Source organism: Mandrillus leucophaeus, unplaced genomic scaffold (genome assembly GCF_000951045.1).
Source record: "Mandrillus leucophaeus isolate KB7577 unplaced genomic scaffold, Mleu.le_1.0 Scaffold1397, whole genome shotgun sequence".
NCBI classification, from domain to species: domain Eukaryota; kingdom Metazoa; phylum Chordata; class Mammalia; order Primates; family Cercopithecidae; genus Mandrillus; species Mandrillus leucophaeus.
The window spans coordinates 257,922-277,852 of NW_012101362.1; the positions used below are offsets into that span (position 1 = coordinate 257,922).

The 19,931-nt window shown below is 36.7% G+C and overlaps 1 pseudogene; it reads left to right on the forward strand.

Moving 5' to 3' along the window:
- Nucleotides 1–1,077: 1,077 nt before the first annotated feature.
- Nucleotides 1,078–19,931, forward strand: part of LOC105534831 — a 19,458-nt pseudogene continuing 604 nt past the window's right edge.

Consider the following 19,931-nt stretch of genomic DNA (forward strand, 5'->3'; position numbering starts at 1 on the left):
ATCACCTTAAGCGTTAGGTAGAAAATGGACTGCAACTGAGCAAATGTGAAGATAAAAGAACAAATTAGAAGACTGTTGCAGTTTTACAGGAATGTGACAAGGATGCCTTGTACTAGGATTGTAGCAGGGAAATTGGTGAGAAAGGGACAGATCAAAGATACATTTTGGAGGTCGAGCTAACTGAACTTACACACGTATGGGGTGAGAGGAAAAGAAAAGAAAACAATGACTCCTAAGTTATTGGTCTGAGCAACTGGGTGAATAATTTACTGGAATGAAAAAGGCTTAGAGAGTCTATCAATAGTTCTGACTTGGTCATGTTAAGGCTGTGATGTCTATTAGATATCCAGACGTGAGGCAGGGAGTTTGATATATGATTCTGGAATTTAAGAGAAATATCTGGGCTGGTGATAGAAATCAAAGTCTTATCCACATACAGCCAACCTTGAGTTAGCATGTGAAGTTCTACAAGAGCTGATGAGACTGCTGGTGTTCTCCCAGAACAGGAGTTGGCTAGAGTAAGCAGCCAGTGAGACAGCAGGAAAACCAAAATAAGGCACAAGCTATCCCAGGGCCTAAAGGGGAAGAAGCAAGGAATGCAGAATTCCACCAAACACTGCCAAGGTATTGAGAAAAGTGACGACCATAGACGTATAAGTTTTAGGTCGTTAATGACTTTGATAAAAAGTCTTATTCCTCATTTTAAAAACTGTGGAAATATGAATTATTTCTAATTTTACAAATGGCAAAACTTAACTTTGGGGACATTAAAATGCCTAACTTCCCATCATCTTGCTGACTTTAAAGATCATGTTTTTATCTGCTATATTACCTGCCGCAACTCATTTTTCAAAGTCGATAAAATTAAGTCATTTTTAGAAGTAAATAGAATTAATATTTTAAATAGTACTTAAATACTGTTTTAAATCTAGCCTATATATACTATAGACTTGAGTTTTTATTATTAATTGGAATATATATTAACTGGAAACATATTCACTGGGAAACTATTTTTTAATAAGTATTGAATTATTTAGTCAGTAACTGCAGACATTAGAAAAGAATAATGTAACTATCATGCGTCCCCGTCCTCTGAAGGAAGATAAAGCTCTAAGTACCTGGAAAACGTCAGTTGAGGGTCTCAAATGTCTAAAGAAAATCTTCAGACATTTAAAATTTTTTTAAAAACTTTAGAAGGAGGTCTCCAAAAATACAAAATCCGTTGCATTTTTTTTTTTTTCTGAAGAAAAGGATACTTTCTTTACCCCTTGATTGCTTTGTACATGGAGTAATACTGCTGAACTCTAAAGAATTCATCTGTAAGAGCATCTTTAAAGTATTCATTTCTATCCTACTGTTCACAGATATGTACTGAGCAGTGGGAGGCTTGTCCATGCCTAGTGCTCTCTTAGAGTAAAAATGAAAATTTGTTCCACTTTTACATTTTCATGCTCACCTCTTTCCTAAAATCTCAGAAGCTAGTATACCACTAATAGAATGAAGTTATAGAAGTTGGATTTTTGCTTGAAAAGCCTTTACTTAATGCAAATGGATGACATATGATTACTGATTTGAATCTATGAGCCCTATTTTGAGTATTTGGATATATTTAAGAATTAGAAAACTGAGAACATTTCATTATATATTCAAGTTATTTTCATCACACCATGAAAAATAAAGAGTCTAAAAATAAGATTCATTACTTTGTAGAATTGTGAAAGGCTTATCTGATTCAAGCCCTCACCCATGTTAATTTAAAATTGAAGAAAAAATGTATACATATATCAAAATGATGACATATATTTTCAATCATTTATCATTTATCCACTCTTGTAAGAGGTGGTTAAATCATCAATATCCTTATTTACTAGGTTCAGAAACTGACATCACTGTTTAAGAATTTTTCATGGAGTTTTGTTGGTTTTTGACAGTGGCTAACCAGAACTAAGGAATGCCCAGCTCCTTCCCTTTCCTCTCTTCAGGAGTTCCCTGAATAATATAGTAAATGGAACATGCAGTCATTTCATTCCTAATCAAAATCATGCCTGTTATGCTCAGTGAAGAGCCCTCTGGCTCCCTAAGCCTAACCTCCTCTCTCCTTTTATTGAACCAAAAACTTCCCCATCAGCTTGCTGCTGGGAGCTAAAGAGATGAGTGTGCCTTAGCTCACTTGGGGAAGCAGAGAGAGGGTGGATGCCGGAGTGGACAGGGCAGCTCAGGGAGCAGACAGGGCAGTAGCTTTCTACATCAGCTTCACGAAAGGGATGTGGCATGTAAGTGGCCATTTCCCAGTAGTGATCTGGTTCCCTGCTAAATAGGACTCAATTCGAGGCTCCACATCAGAAAGAGATAGATGGGTAGTTCTTCCTTTTTGTATCCACGGAAGAAGAGAATAGGAGAAGGATTTTCCCTGGGCACCTCACCCATGATTACCCAGCAGTCATGCTCTTGCCTCTCCACTCACTCTGTATCCTTCGCCTAGAATTCTCAACCCCAGTTCAATCTTTGGAAATTCTATCTGTGTTTCAACAACCAGGTCAATGCCTAGAACCTCTACCTAAGGTCAGCACCGGAAGAATTCTGTTCCTGTGAATGGCACCCTCTTGGGATTGTCTCACTGCCCTCACCACTATTACCAGACACCTGACACTAGGGTTGTATCAATCTCCCCTTATAGTTCTTTTCCAAGTGTTGACAAAACTCCTCCTTTGACTACTACTAACAGACTGGCTGACATTTTCACAAGCATCTTACTGAATATTAGGAGAAAATAAAATAGAAATAAAAATTGTAAAAGTAATAAACCTGTCTTGCTTACAAGAATTTAATATATCTTCACTTAAGCACTGAAAAGCTGAAACAAATTTGCAGTTACCCTAGACTGGACTTCATATTTCCAGCCCTTTGTCTGCCTCTGTATGGCTTGTGCCATCTTAACCCTAATAATCAGGAAACAGCCCTCTAAGATATGTTAGCTTATATTAGGACGGAAACATTCAAATTCTTTTGTGTTTAGCAGTCACCTAGGGATTCTCATTCGTGATATCTAGACTTATGTATGCCGCTAGTCACTGATGCCTGCAATGACTGTCGATCCTTGAGACCTTAATTACATGCAGGACTTGTTCCCAGCACAGGTCTAGTAGTATAATATGATAGCATATTAGTCAGGGAAGGCTAAGCTAAGCTGTGATAACAAACACAAAAATCTCTGTGGCTTAGCACATAAGAATTCAGTTTAGTTTAATTCTCAGTTACTTCAAAGTCCTCTGTGGATCTGGAAGTTCTCCACAGGAGCCTCCATCCAGGAGCTAATCCTCAAGGATTCAGCATACTTCCATCCTATGTCCCCACATTCTCAACAGATGGCTTCCAGGCAGGGAGACTATAAAGATTGTGCTGGGACTCAGGGTGAGGAGGGATGGTCCTTGTGTCATCACGGAAGTGTCACATGTACGAATGTCCACTATCTGATCGCCAAAACTAGTTAGACAGTCCAGCTGTAAGAATTGCAAATAGGCGGTGGTGAGCATCAAACAACTCTGCTACAGCTAGACAAAGGGTTCCAAACGCAATGTTTTTCAGAGACCAGGAAGGTAACATAAATATGTGAGATATCCTCATATAGTAAAAAGCATATAGTTTTACTCTCTAATAGGAATTCAGTCATTTCAATGAACATTTTATTGTCTTCATAAAATTCTAAGTTTAATGAACTTCCTCAAAAGACAGACAGGGAATTCTGGGCCGAGATAAACTTGTTAACATAGCCACTCTCCTCTCCCAAATCTAACTCCACCCTCATCAGCCAAACTAAGCAGTTGCTGGAATGAAGAGAAAGGCAAGGCAAGGGAGGAGGAGTCGGAGACCACCGAGGCAAAGTGGTGCTTCCTGACCTCTGAGCCCCTCGTGAAGATCAGCAAAATAAAGTCCACAGGAGAGATTCAAAAAGAGCAATTCCTGGGAAAAGTTTGTCAGTCTATTAGATACAACGTTATACCTTACTGTTATTTAATTTTCTTTCCTAGTGTTTCTGGAAAAGGAAAATATTTGCAATATACTTCAAAATATTAATTTCCTGTGCCCAGTTTTCTGCTGTCTTGCTTTACTTTGTTTTGACGTATTGCCAAAACCAAATATGAACAATAGGGGAATTTTTCAGAAAAGTATTTTCTTATATGTTTTTGGTGAAATGCACAGTTTCACAGACTTTGTGGAAAGTAACCAAAGACTCCTAAAATTAAAAATACAGACCCCCTTCCACCCAGCATCCCTACTTTTAAGAATGTATCACAAAGGAGCTAAAGTACCAGTATGTAAATATATACAGAAAGGGTCATTTAAAAATTAATTGTTCAGTTTCAAAGTACTACCATGGAAGAGTATGCAGTCCTAAAAAAAGCACATTGACACTGCCTCAGTTGACCTGGAAATATTTCCACAAGATATTGATTAACATAGACAATAAGAAAAGTATTTATTTTATTATCTCATTTTTGGAAAGCCATGACCAGAAACCCTTACATACATATGGTAGTGCAATTTGAACACTGAATCTTTATGTTTAAAAGTTTATTCCCATCTATGTGTACTTTATATAACCAGTGATGCATCTTCCCAGTAGTTTTGAACTAAAGCACAGTGTAGGTGGGATGATAATATTAAAGACTACCATATGCATATGTCAGGCATTGTGATGGATCCTTCACAACTTAAACTTTCACAATAATCTTTCAAGGTAGAAATTATGATCTATATTTAATAGGAAAATCCAGGGGTTAGAGAGGTTAAGTAACTTGCCCAAAATCATGAGATGGAACTTAGAGTCAAAGAAATTTTACATTTTCTGCTCCACAAGAAGCCCCCCATGTAAATAGATATGTACCTTGGTATTAAGTAATTAACTAGTCCTATGATATAACTCTAAGACATATATAGGTAAATATGAAACACAGATTACAAAACAGTGATTACAAACTTAAGAGTCTGGAGTCAGATAGATATAAATTCAAATTCTGGCACCATTCCTCGATAACTGTGTTACTTTGGCAAAGTTATTCAGTTTCTGAAGCTTCAGTTTTTTCATTTGTAAAATGGTAATATTGGAATGAGCTTGTCTACTTCATAGGGCTATGGAGAGAATTAAATGAGAAATATGTATATAGGGAGAGAGAGAGAGAGCTCAGTACAGGACTCTGAATCTGCACACTCAATAAACATTAGGTATTATGTTTATCATTATTTTTACCAAAACACAGATATATTGGTAGTCACATCCGATCCAAATGTTTTTATTATCAATATAACTTATGTTAAATTTTTCATTTCTTTTTGTTTTTTTTTTCCTTTTTTTATTTTTTTTGAGACAGAGTCTCACTCTGTCGGCCAGGCTGGAGTGCAGTGGCGTGATCTCGGCTCACTGCAACCTCTGCCTCCTGGATTCAAGCAATTCTCCTGCCTCAGCCTCCCGAGTAGGTGGGACTACAGGCGAGCACCACCAGCCCAGCTAATTTTTGTACTTTTAGTAGATAGGGGGTTTCACCATGTTGGCCAGAATGGTCTCGATATCTTGACCTCGTGATCCGCCTGCCTTGGTCTCCTAAAGTTCTGGGATTACAGGTGTGAGCCACCGCACCCGGCCAAATTTTTCATTTCTAACAAACATAGTTATGAGATAGTCAGATAAAGGTTAACATTATCCTTAGTTTCTTCCCCACCTGGATGTTAATACATTCACTTCTGTCCCTTTCTCTTTCTTTTAGTATCAGACTTTGAGAAACATTCATCTCTCATCCCTCCTTTTCTAGAGCTCCTAGAAAATATTTTGACTGCCTTCTCAGGGTGGCCTTTTCTCAGATTAACAATTTACCTATTGCTCAAGAGGTAAAATTGTCTCAATAATTCATGTTTACAAAGAACAAAAAAAAAAAAACAAAAAAAAAACCTGCAGTGAATTTTTACACTTCTTTCATTATTTTCCATGGGAATATACCTTAAAACAGGTCATGCACTACAAACTCTTTTAAAACTCTTAAGTATGTTGCCAAAATGCTTTCCAGAGGTGAGAACGACACTCCTAAAGCAGTATACAAGAGTGGCCCACTTATAGCATCACAGCCAACATTACCTTAGAAGAAAAAATTGTTTTTAACCTGATAGGTGAAAAATGACATCTTGTTGTTTCAAGTTGTATTTTCTCAATATTAGTAAAGTTGATTGTTTTATTTGAATTTTTGGTCATTTGAATTTATTTGTGAATTATCTAATCAAGCTCTTTTGCCCTATTCTACTTGGACTTTAGTGATTTCGTATTGAGAATTCTAAGAGTGCTTGATTTTTCTTTAACAGGTTGGTATTTTAAAAGCAGGCAAATATGTAGCATTGTGGTAGCTGTACAAAAAGCTCGAATAAATAAAAATTAGAAGTATCTATACTAATGCACATAAATCTGGCAAACGGTTATTCAGTGTTTAGTACAAGAAAGGCACTATTCATGGATATGGAGTGTAAAACATTCTCTGCTCCCAAGAAGCATGTGACCTTAGTTGAAGATCAAAATACAGAAGATCACAATATGAAAAATGCTAAATGAATGGTCATGTAATTAAGGACTGCATCAGGGGAGGAAGTGGTCATTGTGAGTTTGCATGGTCAGGTTAAGTCCTACTGTACAGGTAAGGTAAAACTTGGGTGGTTTTGAATGAAAGGAAGAAATGTGAGTAAAGCAAATAAAAGGGTATGTCATTTTGAAGAAGTCATGAGAAGGAAGCAGAGGTCAGAATCCATCTCACTTTTTCCTTTTTTTGGAAACTATGAATCAACCACCCCTGTATTGGAGGAGAGTCTGTCTCAAGAGTTTGAATTTTAATAAGCTTTCATCACAGCTGCAAATATGAAGCCTGGTTTTAGTGCTAACCCAGTATCAACTATCATAAAATTTGTCTGAAGGAAGTTACAAATAAAACCTATGTTTATTCAGATACTCTTTTTTTTTTTTTTTTTTTTTTAGACGGAGTCTTGCTCTGTCGCCCAGGCTGGGGTGCAGTGGCCGGATCTCAACTCACTGCAAGCTCCGCCTCCCGGGTTTACGCCATTCTCCTGCCTCAGCCTCCCGAGTAGCTGGGACTACAGGCGCCCGCCACCTCGCCCGGCTAGTTTTTTGTATTTTTTAGTAGAGATGGGGTTTCACCGTGTCAGCCAGGATGGTCTCGATCTCCTGACCTCGTGATCCACCCGTCTCGGCCTCCCAAAGTGCTGGGATTACAGGCTTGAGCCACCGCGCCCGGCCCTCAGATACTCTTTAGCTCTTATGCTTAGATGAAAGATCTTCTGTCAATTCAACGGGACACTTGGGGCGCAAATGCAAAGCTGACTTCTATCACTGTATGCAATGGTAATTGTATCAGTTTATTTTCAGCTTGTGAGAAAAGAGAACCTGTCACAGAATGGTTTGAATAACTAGGGGTCTATTTTTCTCATAGGACAAAAGTCTGGAGTTAGAAGGCTGTTGGCAGTGGTTCAGAGGACCAGCTCTGTTAAGGCCAGTAAGTCTCTGATTCTCAAGCCTGTCATCTCATTGCCACAAGTTTGCTGTTGCAGCTCACAACATCATATCCACTTTCAAGATGGGAAGACGGGAGACAGAGTGATTCCAGCCATGTATCTCCTTTGTATAAAGAAAGCAAAAACGTTTTAAAAACGCCTATTACAGAATTTCACTGATTTCTAATTAGCCAAAACTGTATCACACAACTTTCCTTTGATATAAGAGAAGCCAGGAAAGCAAGTAGTTTAGTGGAACACATATAAAAATTCCCAGGGGAGTTGGAAATTGATGCTGAAACAGTCAGTCTCAGGGTCTGCCATAGTAACACTATACAAAGATAAGGTGAAGAAATTATTTGGAAACATAGAAGTTTTAGAGTTAACACTGCAAGATCATAGGAAAGAATAATATGGATAAAAATGCTCACTAACTCATACTAACAGCTTTCCAATTTGCGTTAAATAAAAAGCAAATTTAGGATTCAGATCATTCCTGTAATATCGTTAACTAGAATGAAAGTTCTAAAGTAGCAAAGCATCAAATATTTAAAGTCTAAGGTACCAAAGACCAAAGAGATAGCTTGAAAGGATTTTATTCTTTGCATTTTTGAGTGAGTTCAGGGTTGGCAGAGCCCCATCACTGCCTACATTATTGATGGGGATATCTGAAAAGAAGCAGATGTTTTGCCAAGAAAGGGAATATGAATCACTGTACCTAATAAGTTGAGAATCTTAGGAAACAATCTACACAGCTCATGAGTGAAACTAGCAATTAATCTTGACATGTTTTATAAAAGGTTGGGTTGCTTAACATTTCTCCCAAGTAATTTTTTTTTTAAGTTTGCTGTAGGCAGGAAGGTAAAAAGACTGACAGTGCAGGAAACTGAACTTTTCTTTCCTCCAAATGCCAACTGTGCCAGTTGCATATTGAAATATGAGGTGCATCATGATAGGAGATTAGTCAAATGCATTCACCAATGCGCCCTCAGTCCCAACTTGCTAGAGGAAGCAATGAAGTGGCGCCATTAGAGACAAAGAGTCAAGACCAATTTATTGCTCCATTCTGGATGTTGCATATGTATGCAAAGTTTTATTTATAAAGATAATTTATGTGGCAGTTGGGTTATGTGCTAATCAGCAAAACACAGTGTCTAAAACTACAACATGTCATGCTAGCATGTAGACGGAAATTTTTGTATTGATTTACATATGAAAGCTTCCCAAGAGGTATGCTGCAACCAAAATACATCCACTGATTCTCCCTCCATTTGCTTCTTTGAGGAGGAGAAAATGAAAACCTGATATTTTAAAAATTCATTGATGTTGCCATCCCCATTTGAGCCTACATTTGACTACAAATAAATTGTTGAAATCTTACGTCAATAACTCAATATGGCTCTCTTAGTTTCCTTTAATTTTAAGCTTTTAGAGTACCTTAAAATGTTGATATTATTATTTAATATGTATTTAATTCATAATTAACAGAAATTCAAAAGAATAAGCTCAGTGTGATCAGTAATCTGGATCAAATGAAGTCAGAGTCACTCTGTCTAAATCTGATCTCAGAGCCAGTATATCTATTAGCAACTCTTCTATGAAAATTTATATTTTAAAGAGAAGTAGGGAAAAAATTGACCCAGAAGTCCCTTCCTTCCTTTCTTCCTTCCTTCCTTCCTTTCTTTCTTTCCTTTCTTTCTTTCCTTTCTTTCTTTCCTTTCTTTCTTTCCTTTCTTTCTTTCCTTTCTTTCTTCTCTTTCTTTCTTTCTTTCTTTCTTTCTTTCTTTCTTTCTTTCTTTCTTTTTCTTTCTTTCCTTCTTTCCTTCCTCTTTCTTTCTTCCTTTCTTTCTTTCTTCCTTTCTTTCTTTCTGTCTTTCTTTCTTTCTCTTCTTTCTCTTCTTTCTTTCTTATAATTATATTCTTATAAAAAATAACATGCACTGTTTAGCTGCTTGCATTATATTGAAATATATGTATTATACGTTATATATATACATATACATATATATATAGAGAGAGAGAGAGACACACACACACCATTCACCACTTTCTTATCTTTATACATTTATTCATAAACACCCAAACATTAACATCTAGAACAATTACTGGATTTCCTAATACAAGAACAGGAAAACAAAAGACACAAATTCAACCGATAACTTTTTTTTATCTTTATTTTTTTTCACCATTGGGTCACCTATTGCTCTCTCCTGGACTTCCCTCTTATTCAGCTTCCCATTATCTCCAGCTGTTGCCTCACAGGAAAGCATTTCACAGACATAGGTACTATATATGACATCAAATTCAAAGAGATGAAAAGAACATTTGGCATCTTCAGTCATCAGGCACATGTAAATTCAGAACCATAAGAAGATACCATCACACACCTGCTAAAGTAAAGAAAATGCACTGACAGTACCCAGCGCTGGTGAAGCTGTGGAACAATTTGAACTCTCATACATGTATGGTAAGAATGTAAGATGATACAACAACTTTAGAAATGAGTTTGGCAGTTTATAATGGATTTAAACATACACTTTCAATATGACCCATGTGTTACTAGTTTGGGTTGTCTAAGAAGAAGATGCTATGACTGGTATTAAAGATACAAAAGATTTGGGGGGCTGGAGGTGGAAATACCTTTGAAATACAGGAGTGGGACCCAGAAAAAGTGAGGAGAGACTTCAAACCATGATGCAGGTCTGACACTTGTGAAAGAGAGAGGAAAGGAAGAAAGAATTAGTAGGAAGAGTCATACAATGCCAAGAAAGATTCAGTTAGGAGTCCTTAATCAAAACTCATTCAACTGGATAAACAAAATGTGGTATGTATACACAAATGGAATCCTATTCCACCGTAAAAAAATTAAAATATTGTCATTTGCAGCAACATGGATGGAGCTGGAGATCATTAGCTTAACTAATGTAAACCAGGCACAAAAAGGAAAATACCACATATTTTCAAATCTAGGTGGTAGCTAAATCGTTTGATCACATGGAGGTAGAGAGTGGAAAAATTAGATAACAAAGACTGAAAAGGGCAAATGGTGGGTGGAGGGGAGAATGAAGAGAAGTGGATTAAAGGGTACAAACACACAGTAAGACAGAATGAATAAATCCAGTGTTTGATCCAGAGTAGGGTGACTAAACTTAACAAAAACTTATTTCACTTGGATGATGGACACCCTAAACAGCCTGACTTATTCAGTACACATTATACACATGAAAGAAAATTTCTCATGTACCCCACAAATTTGTACACATAAAAATCACCCATTAGAGGAATTCAGTTCCACATCTCGCAGGCATAGGCCCACTCTTGTTCCCCAGCTGTGCTAAATCATTGGCTGGGAAGCATGGAAAGACGGTGGCTAGTGTGGCCTCTGTGCAGACTTGGTGGTGGATACATAGGGGCAAAAGCTACAGCTGTCTGTCACTATGCTCACCACAGCAAGAAGTATGAGCAGCACTTTTTCAAGCAGCCACAACACAGTAATTTCCATCATAGGTATACACCCAAAAGAGATGAAAATACACGTCCACACAGTCTTTGCTTGAATATCTTCCTACTCTGTTCTCGAACACTTTACTGATACCTCTGTTATAAAATTTATCAGTTTGTCTTATTGTCAGTTTTCATTAATCTAGTTCCATTTCTTGAGTGTGAGGCTCTTACAAACATAATTTTAATTTTGATCCTTTACTCTCTAGATGCAAACATATACATAGTATTCATAGAAAATTTAATTCATATTAGTTAAGAACTAATATGTGAGTCCAACAACAGGTGAGTGAGATACATAAAATGTGGTATATTTATAAAATGCAATACTACTCAGAAATAAAATAAAATTAACCATAGGTACACACAACACCATGAATGAACACAAAAACATAGATTGAGTAATAGAAACCAGACACAAGAGACTGTTTAAAATATGATTCTATTTATTTGGAATTTTAGAAAATGCAAACCAACCTATAGTGACAGAAAACCAATCAGCAGTTGCTGCAAAGGGGCTGGAGAAACATTTTGGGATGATGATATTCTACACCTGGATGTGGTAGTTGATGTGAGGGTAAATGCATTGTTCAAAACTCACTGAACTGTATTTTAAAAACTGATAACATTTTATTGTGTGTAGATTCTGTCTCAAGAGATTGATATTTTTTAAGTGAACCAGAATTTTATGAAATAATATTTTCCAAAGTTTTATTTTTCATAAATATGGAAAATTCAAGAGATTTGTTGTTCAAAAAAGTGGAAGATAAATAATATAAAAATAGATTACTCATTTATATTTGTTCATACATTAAACTGGGCAGTACATGATCATGCAGAATGTTTTATCATATGTGATATGATTTTTTTTTTTTTTTTTTGAGACGGAGTCTCGCTCTGTCGCCCAGGCTGGAGTGCAGTGGCCGGATCACGGCTCACTGCAAGCTCCGCCTCCCGGGTTCCCGCCATTCTCCTGCCTCAGCCTCCCGAGTGGCTGGGACTACAGGCGCCCGCCACCACCCCGGCTAATTTTGTATTTTTAGTAGAGACGGGGTTTCACCGTGTTAGCCAGGATGGTCTCGATCTCCTGACCTCGTGATCCACCCGTCTCGGCCTCCCAAAGTGCTGGGATTACAGGCTTGAGCCACCGCGCCCGGCGTATATGTGATATGATTAACAATTAATGTTATATTCAAAGCAACAGTTGAAACCATCAATACTTACCTCTTAAAATTTAGAGAAAGTGAGGAAGGGAATTTCACAGAAATTCCATATGTAAAAAAGGTGAAAAAAGTTCACAATTATATCTACTTAAAATCTTAACATATGAAAGGCACACTTAAGTCATTCTGTCTCTTCCATGAATGCGGGAACTCATACTTCCATTTCAGGTGTTTAAAAAGGAACACTAGCAAAGGCCTTGTGCCAGGATGAGACACAGGATAAGGGGGATCTTGTGTGGGTGCCTGGCTTTAGAGAAGTTCATGAGAGGATATTAGCAACAAAGTCAGTGCTATGGTTGAAAACACATTTATTTTCACAGAGAGAAAATTGCAGCAGCAACAGCCTTTGGTGGGAAGTTATCCCCAATGAACACCTTCCCTATACATATTGAGGGGCAGATGGAAATCACAAAATAATATTAATTCCTAACCCCTGCCTGAATAAAACTTGAAATTCATATCCCACTGATTTTGGGTCGGTAGGACATTTTTAATTGAAGTAGAACATGAAAATGCCTGACTGAAAAGTACTCTAGGTTAACTGAGTAAAATTTCCTTTACCCTCTGCTTAGCAGAGTGTGAAAAAGTCCACACAAAAGAGAAACTAAAGTCAATAAAGAAAGTTATCTAGGAATGTTGTCACTGGACTATTGAAATAATTCCTTAATCAATTCAAGCAAAAATTATTATTCTTATATAATTGATTTATATAATTGAAGAAAACTAGATTATAAAATATTTATGGTTATAAATTGCAGTTGAAGTGTTTATATTCTCAAAGTGCCTAAAATCATTGTATTGTTCATTACCTTCATAGCAAAAGATAAATAGAATAAAAATAGAATTTTTTTCTGAATCAGCCAAGTATTTATTCTACTTTGCATTTTGCTTAATTCTGTCAGAATCAGTGTACCTTTTGATTACTAAAAGAAAAAAAAAGTTGGCATAATTGTATATAAAATAAAATACAATATTTGTTTATTCAATATTTATTGAGCACCTACTATGTGCTGGGTATTGCTACTCATTGAAGACAAACCAATACACTATATATACATCTTCTCTGTCCTCATAAAGCTTACATGATTGGAGCAAACATGAAAAAAATAAATTGTAATAAGTGCTAGGAAGGAAAATAAGCAAGGGTCTGAGGAAAAGGATGATGAAGGGTAATCAGAGAAGGCCTTCTAGAGATGATACCATTTAATCAGAGAACCCCCCAAAAGAAAAACTCAATTAACTATACATTGGGGTGAATTTTCCAGGCAGAGGTGAGGTCTGCAAATGCTCTAGAGAGAAAGAGGTCAGGCCTCTTGAAAAAGCAAAGAGCTGGCAGGGCTGGAGCCCAGCAAAGGAGGAAGATAGTGGTGTTAGGCAAGGGTCAGGTCACACAGGGATTTTTAGACCTTGGGAAGAGGTTTTTAAGTTCATTTAGAGTGCAGTGGGAAATCATTAAAGGGCCTTTACAAGGGAAATGATGTGGTTCTGTTAACATTTTGATAAGGCCTTTTTTTCCTGCAGTGTGTAAATTGGGTTAGATGAGAGCAAAAGTTTGTTAGGAAGTCTAGTATCAGAAGATTGTTGCAGTCATTCAGGAGAGAAATAACGATGACCTGGGTTGAGGTGATAGTGGTGAAACTAGAAGAGAGGATGGGATTATATCTATTTTGTAGAGAGTATAAACAGGATTGCTAATAGATAGAACATAGAAGAAGAAAGAAATCAGTGTTGGCTCCTAGGATCTGGTTTCCACAACAAAGTGGATGATGGTACTATTTACTGAGTCAGAGGCAAGTAGGAGAAGTAAATGTGCTTGGTGGGGATAAAGAATCAAAGTTTCCATTCTTTGGAAATTTTGGACAAAAGAAGTTTATGTGTAGTGTGGAAAAGTGGGCCCAGTAGTAAGCCTGAAAGAATGCCAACATTTGTAAGCATTGCAAAGAAGAAACTAGCCAAGGACACCGATAGTAAGGGTTAGTTATGAAGAAGAAAAATTAGGGAAGAGGCAAGTCCCCTACTCTTACAGAATATTTGAAGAATAAAGAGTATTAAATTGAGGACAAAGAGTTGGCTAAATATGACATGTGCAAGTCATTGGTGACCTTGACAAGAGCAGTGTACATGGTGTAGTGAAGCTACAACTGTGAGAAGTGAATGAGAAGAAAGAAGATGAGGATACGTGTAGACAGTTCTCTTGAGTTTTCTCACATCAGGAAGATTATGATTTTTTTAAGATGGAAAGCAGCACAGCATGATTGATGATGCTAGTGGTAATAATCCAGAAGGAAGTGATGGAGAACAATGCAAGAAAAATACTGAATACTGCAAGAAAAAAAATCTGAATTTTTCCTAAAGAAATTTATGGGTCTAATAGAACACAACGTTCTTTTCCTTCCTTATGCAACAGACACTTAGTGCAGGTTAGGGCACAAACACGTATTATAGTTACCCCTGTCTCATATATTAATTGAAGAAAACACAAGAAAACATCAAAGGAATAAGGAAATTAAGAAGGAAGTCACAGATGGGATCAGATCTTTGGTGGGAAGAGAAAAGTTTTCTCCATTGCGACAGAAGTAAGGGAGGAAAACTCAGATATTAGCATAGGTAAGTTTTAGCTCTGGAGAAAGAAAGATTAGAAATTGGTGTCTAATTATTTTTTCTGTATTATCAGTTCAATTCTTACAAAAAGTTTCAGAGCGTTAATATTTAACCCATCCTACCTTGGAAAGTTGCCTGAAGGAACAGATAAAATACACCTTAAATACAGCATTCATCCTCCACTATGGTCATTCCCTGGAAGGCTAACTCTAAGTACAAAGGAACTATTATTTTTACAGGAAATAAATGTATGAGTCACAATCAATATGCTGAAAACATCTGAATTTTTTCTAAAGAAATTTATGGGCCTAATAGAACACAACATACTTTTCCTTCCTTATGCAACAGACACTTAGAGCAGGTTAGGGCACAAACAGGTATTATAGTTACCCCTGTCTCATGTATTAATTGAAGAAAACACACATATTTTTTTATTATCTAGTTGAATCCACCCAGATGACACAATACTGCAAATATCTGTGATGTTAGTAGTGTAGATAAGAGGTCATGCCAAAATAAAAAGCACATGTCTCATGTATAATTATGTTACCAATCAAGGGCTGAACGTTTCAAAATGGACTTCTCTCAGCAATCTCCTGAAACCCCCTCCAAAACCCAGGAACACTGAGCCAAGGAATAGGGTCCTAAATCCAGGAAAACGTTGAACTTAACATGATCAAACTAATACAGACTTTCTAGCTCATCTAATTCCATGATTTTCAATTTTCCTTGAAGATTTTTTTATTTTCCAGTGATATCTTATGTCAAACAGGTTAGGATGATGCTCAGCCCGTGATACTAGGATTCCCTCACATACTTCTGGTGGTTCTCATATTCAATACAAGCACTGTGCTTTAGTTCCAGGTAGAGTGACATTGGTGGGATATATTTTTTTGCACCCCTCATAGAAAATGGAAAGTACGATGAAACAGAAAGAACATAACAGTTTTGATTTTATATGGCACAGACATTAAAATATATAAAACATTAAATATTTAAATAATATCCTACATATGGAAAATGGTCTTTAAATCTGTTCACATTTGGAAAATAAAACTCACTTTAAATCTTTAGCATTAGGCAATAGTATTGAATTCATAAAATTGCACCTCCTATCACAAAATGATAGTTGAGGGAACTGAGCCTACTGTTTGCATCTGCCAGAAACAAATCTAACACAAGAATTGTGGTGGGTTTTTTCAGGGTTAATGTAGATCTTGCTATGAATTGTGTCTGCATAGAATATCTCTCTCTCCCGCTCTCTCACTTTCTGTCTCTCTCTCTCTCTCTCTCTCACACACACACACACACACAATATTTTTCTTCAGTTTGAGTGTGGTTTGTTTGCTGTGCTGCTTCCTAGCAACCAAGGACTTTATAGGCAAGGTGTGTTTCAAACATCTCATCCCTGTACCTTACTGCTGCCTCTCTTCAGCTCTTTACCATTGAGAAAGAGGGTATATTTTACAGCACTTCTCATCCAACACTATAAAATTATAACAACATGAAATAATAATAAGAGGACGTTGACATAACCATATAAGGTGCTGTAAAAAGAAAGAGAGTATTAAAACACATGTGTCTTATTGAATCGTCTGTACAATGCAGTCACACACCAAAGTAGAGACAGCATCTGTATTGTCTGCATAATTGTCCAAACTTTCACTTTGTCTCTCTCACATGCAATTTGGCCCAAGATGTTTACTTCCTATTTGTCAGAAGTGAGACTTCCAATTATATTCATGGTAATTGTGCATCCAGCAGAAGAGAAGGAAGCCCCCGAGAATGTATTTTTTTCTATTATACATCTAATAAGGAATTTTGACTTTAACATAGCAGAGGGTCATCCTTGAAGGCTATGATTTACATATTCATATTACTTGGAGGCATAGCATTTACTTCAGCAAAATGATAGGCGGCGAAAATTGGCAGAAGTTAATACAAAAAGATTATAATGTTTTCAAGGAATGTACTTCTTGAAATAATTATACAAAATTAATAAAATTAATTAAAAACCTGAACATCTGTTTTGACTTAAAATTCTTAAATAAAAACCATATCATGTCATTGATTTTAATGCTGTTCCTATTTCAATGATATATGCCACACATTTACCAGCTATTAAACTCAGTTATACAATTATTCTATGGTGCAAATGTTGAGACAATAATCGCAGAGAATCTAAAACTAAATTTTCAAAAAGGAGAATTTACACAAGTCAGTGTTCCTTTCTAATTTTTATTTTTATTTTCCCCAAGATGGAGTTTCTCTGTCACCCAAGCTGGAGTGCAGTGGCACCATCTCAGCTCACTGCAGCCTCCATCTCCCGTGTTCAAGCAATTATCCTGCCTCAGCCTCCAGAGTAGCTGGGATTACAGGCGCCACCACCACGCCCGGCTAATTTTTGTGTTTTTAGTAGAGACAGGGTTTCACCATGTTGGCCAGGCTAGTCTCAAACTCCTGACCTCATGATCCACCCGCCTCAGCCTACCAAAGTGCTGGGATTACAGGTGTGAGCCACCGTGCCTGACCAGCCTTCCTTTTTTATACCTACTATCTTTCTCCATTCTGAAAAAATCAGAGCACATCACTATTTAAAAAAAAAAAAAATAGACTTTTTAATTCATTTTCTTATAAGGCTACTGTAAATATATGGGCTTCCTTTTTCTTATTATAGGCTAAAGACATTTGAATAAATAATTCAAATTAGTTAAGATCTTGTTATATAGTCTTCACTGAATTGTTGCTTAGTCTTTCACAGACATTAAAAGCAAAGTGAAGCAAAAGTTTCTTTCAGTGAGCTAAAGTTCCAACAATATGAAAGCTTTTCTAATATATAAGTCAATCAACCATTGTATAATAGAGAATTTACTCTTAATTTTTCTTTAGTCATTTTCACTATTTGATGAAGAAAAGCTATCATTATTGTTAAAATCAGAATTTTGAATAATAAGCATGCATTGGAAAAATATATGGCAATAGAATTTCAAAGGTTATTTCATCATTGAACTCAGAAACAATTCGTTATCTTAATAAATGCATTATAGTTTCTTCTATAAAGTGTTAAGAGTGAATGTTAAAAATAACACCTATTTTGGGAGAAGAGGCAGGACATTGATTATACGTGACTAGTACAACTCGAAATTAGTACATTTCTAGAAGGCAATTTGACAATAGGATCAAAGACTTTACAACTATACATATACTTTAACTCAGCAACTACACATCTGGAAAAGATTCCAAGAAAGTAGTAACAGCGCTTTGCAGAAATTTATGTACAAAGATGTTCCAACAATAAGAAACAGGCAAGTAAATCAATGGCTAATCAGTGTGTGGAATACTATGTAACTATTAAAAATGACGAAAATCTATACACATAAGTAGGGAGGAAACAATGTAAATAGTACTTAAAGTTGTTGCAACTGGGTCCCACTCTCACTCTGAAGAGGCAGAACAGAGTTCTGGGCGCACCTTGGGCCCAGTAAATGCTGCCTCAACTAGCAGTAACTCTAAACAGAAAGCCTTTGCTCAGTAATCCTACATCAAGGTTTGTCTTTGCAGGGATACCAAGGCAATTTCTTAGGAGGAGTTGTGCAAAGATCTGATTGACCTGAAGGATTTAGAGCATGAACAGAGCAAGAGCTTTGTACTTTCAGAAGACCACTTTATTTTTCCCCCATTATCGTCATTGGAGATGAACACATGGAGATGCACAGAACTTGGTATCAGGCCCCATTGAAAAGAACCATCAAGTCTTCATTCACAAGAAGAATGTACTTCAGCATGTTGTGTTACTAGAAAATTCATTATCAGAAGTGGTAGTAATATTGCAAGTAAACTAAACTAACCTAAGACAGCAGAGCAGGGTGAAGGGTAACCAGTACTATAATACTTAAAAATTGTCAATCAAGATAAATTGCTATCCCTTTGATGATAATGTTTCCCTTTCAGGCAGTTATTATTCAATTCTTGGTACTTTGTGAAGTCACCTTGATATCCATATATGCATGTAAATGTGTATATATATAATTTAATTTTTCATATACTTAATACATTTGAAGAGTTCACATTTGGAAAATAAAACTCACTTTAAATCTTTAGCATTAGGCAATAGTATTGAATTTATAAAATTGCACCTCCTATCAAAAAATGATAGTTGAGGGAACTGATCCTACTGTTTGCATCTGCCAGAAACAAAGATTCAAGCAGTGATTTGTGTGAGCTAAAGAGGACATTAAGAACGATGGTTCTGCAGTTTTATATGAAGAGTGATTTGATGGTGAGATGGCAAACAAAATAGATGCCTCAGAAGAGGTTGCAAGCCCGAAAAAGCTTTATTTACAGAGAACTCAATTTTTTTATATAAAAAAAAGAAAAACTCACTTGGAAAGAGCATATGGTTATTTGGTGATTTACAGTCACCAGAGTTTCCCCTTAACTCCTTTCCCCTGATCCCCTGTTAGACAGTTCAGATAAAGCCAACTTCATTTGATAAATATGTGTTCTGAGATATGCTAATTAATGCAATTTTTGTCAATGTGGGTCCATTTTTCTCATTGTGATTTCAGACTCATCTTCCTTTTGGCAGGGGTTCCTAAACTAGAATTTTATATTTCTTAGTAACCACTCTGTCAATGAGGTATAATTTAACACACTTTAGGAAAATGGAGAATTCTACTATGATAGGGAGAAAATCCTTTATTGATCTGCGTTTTCAATATATCATGACGAATCTTCTAAAAACCTATCTGAGGCCGAGTGCGGGGGCTCACGCCTATTATCCCAGCCCTTTGGGAGGCGGAGGCGGGCGGATCACCTGAAGTCAGGAGTTTGAGACCAGTCTGGCCACCATGGCGAAATCCCGTCTCTACTAAAAACGAAACAAAAAAAATTAGCCGCGGGTGGTGGCGCATGCCTGTAATCCCAGCTACCCGGGAGGCTGAGACAGGAGATTTGGAGATTTGCTTGAACCCAGGAGGCAGAGGTTGCAGTGAGCCGAGATCGCGCCATTGCACTCCAGCCTGGGCAACAGAGTGAAACTGTCAAAAAAAAAAAAAAAAAAAA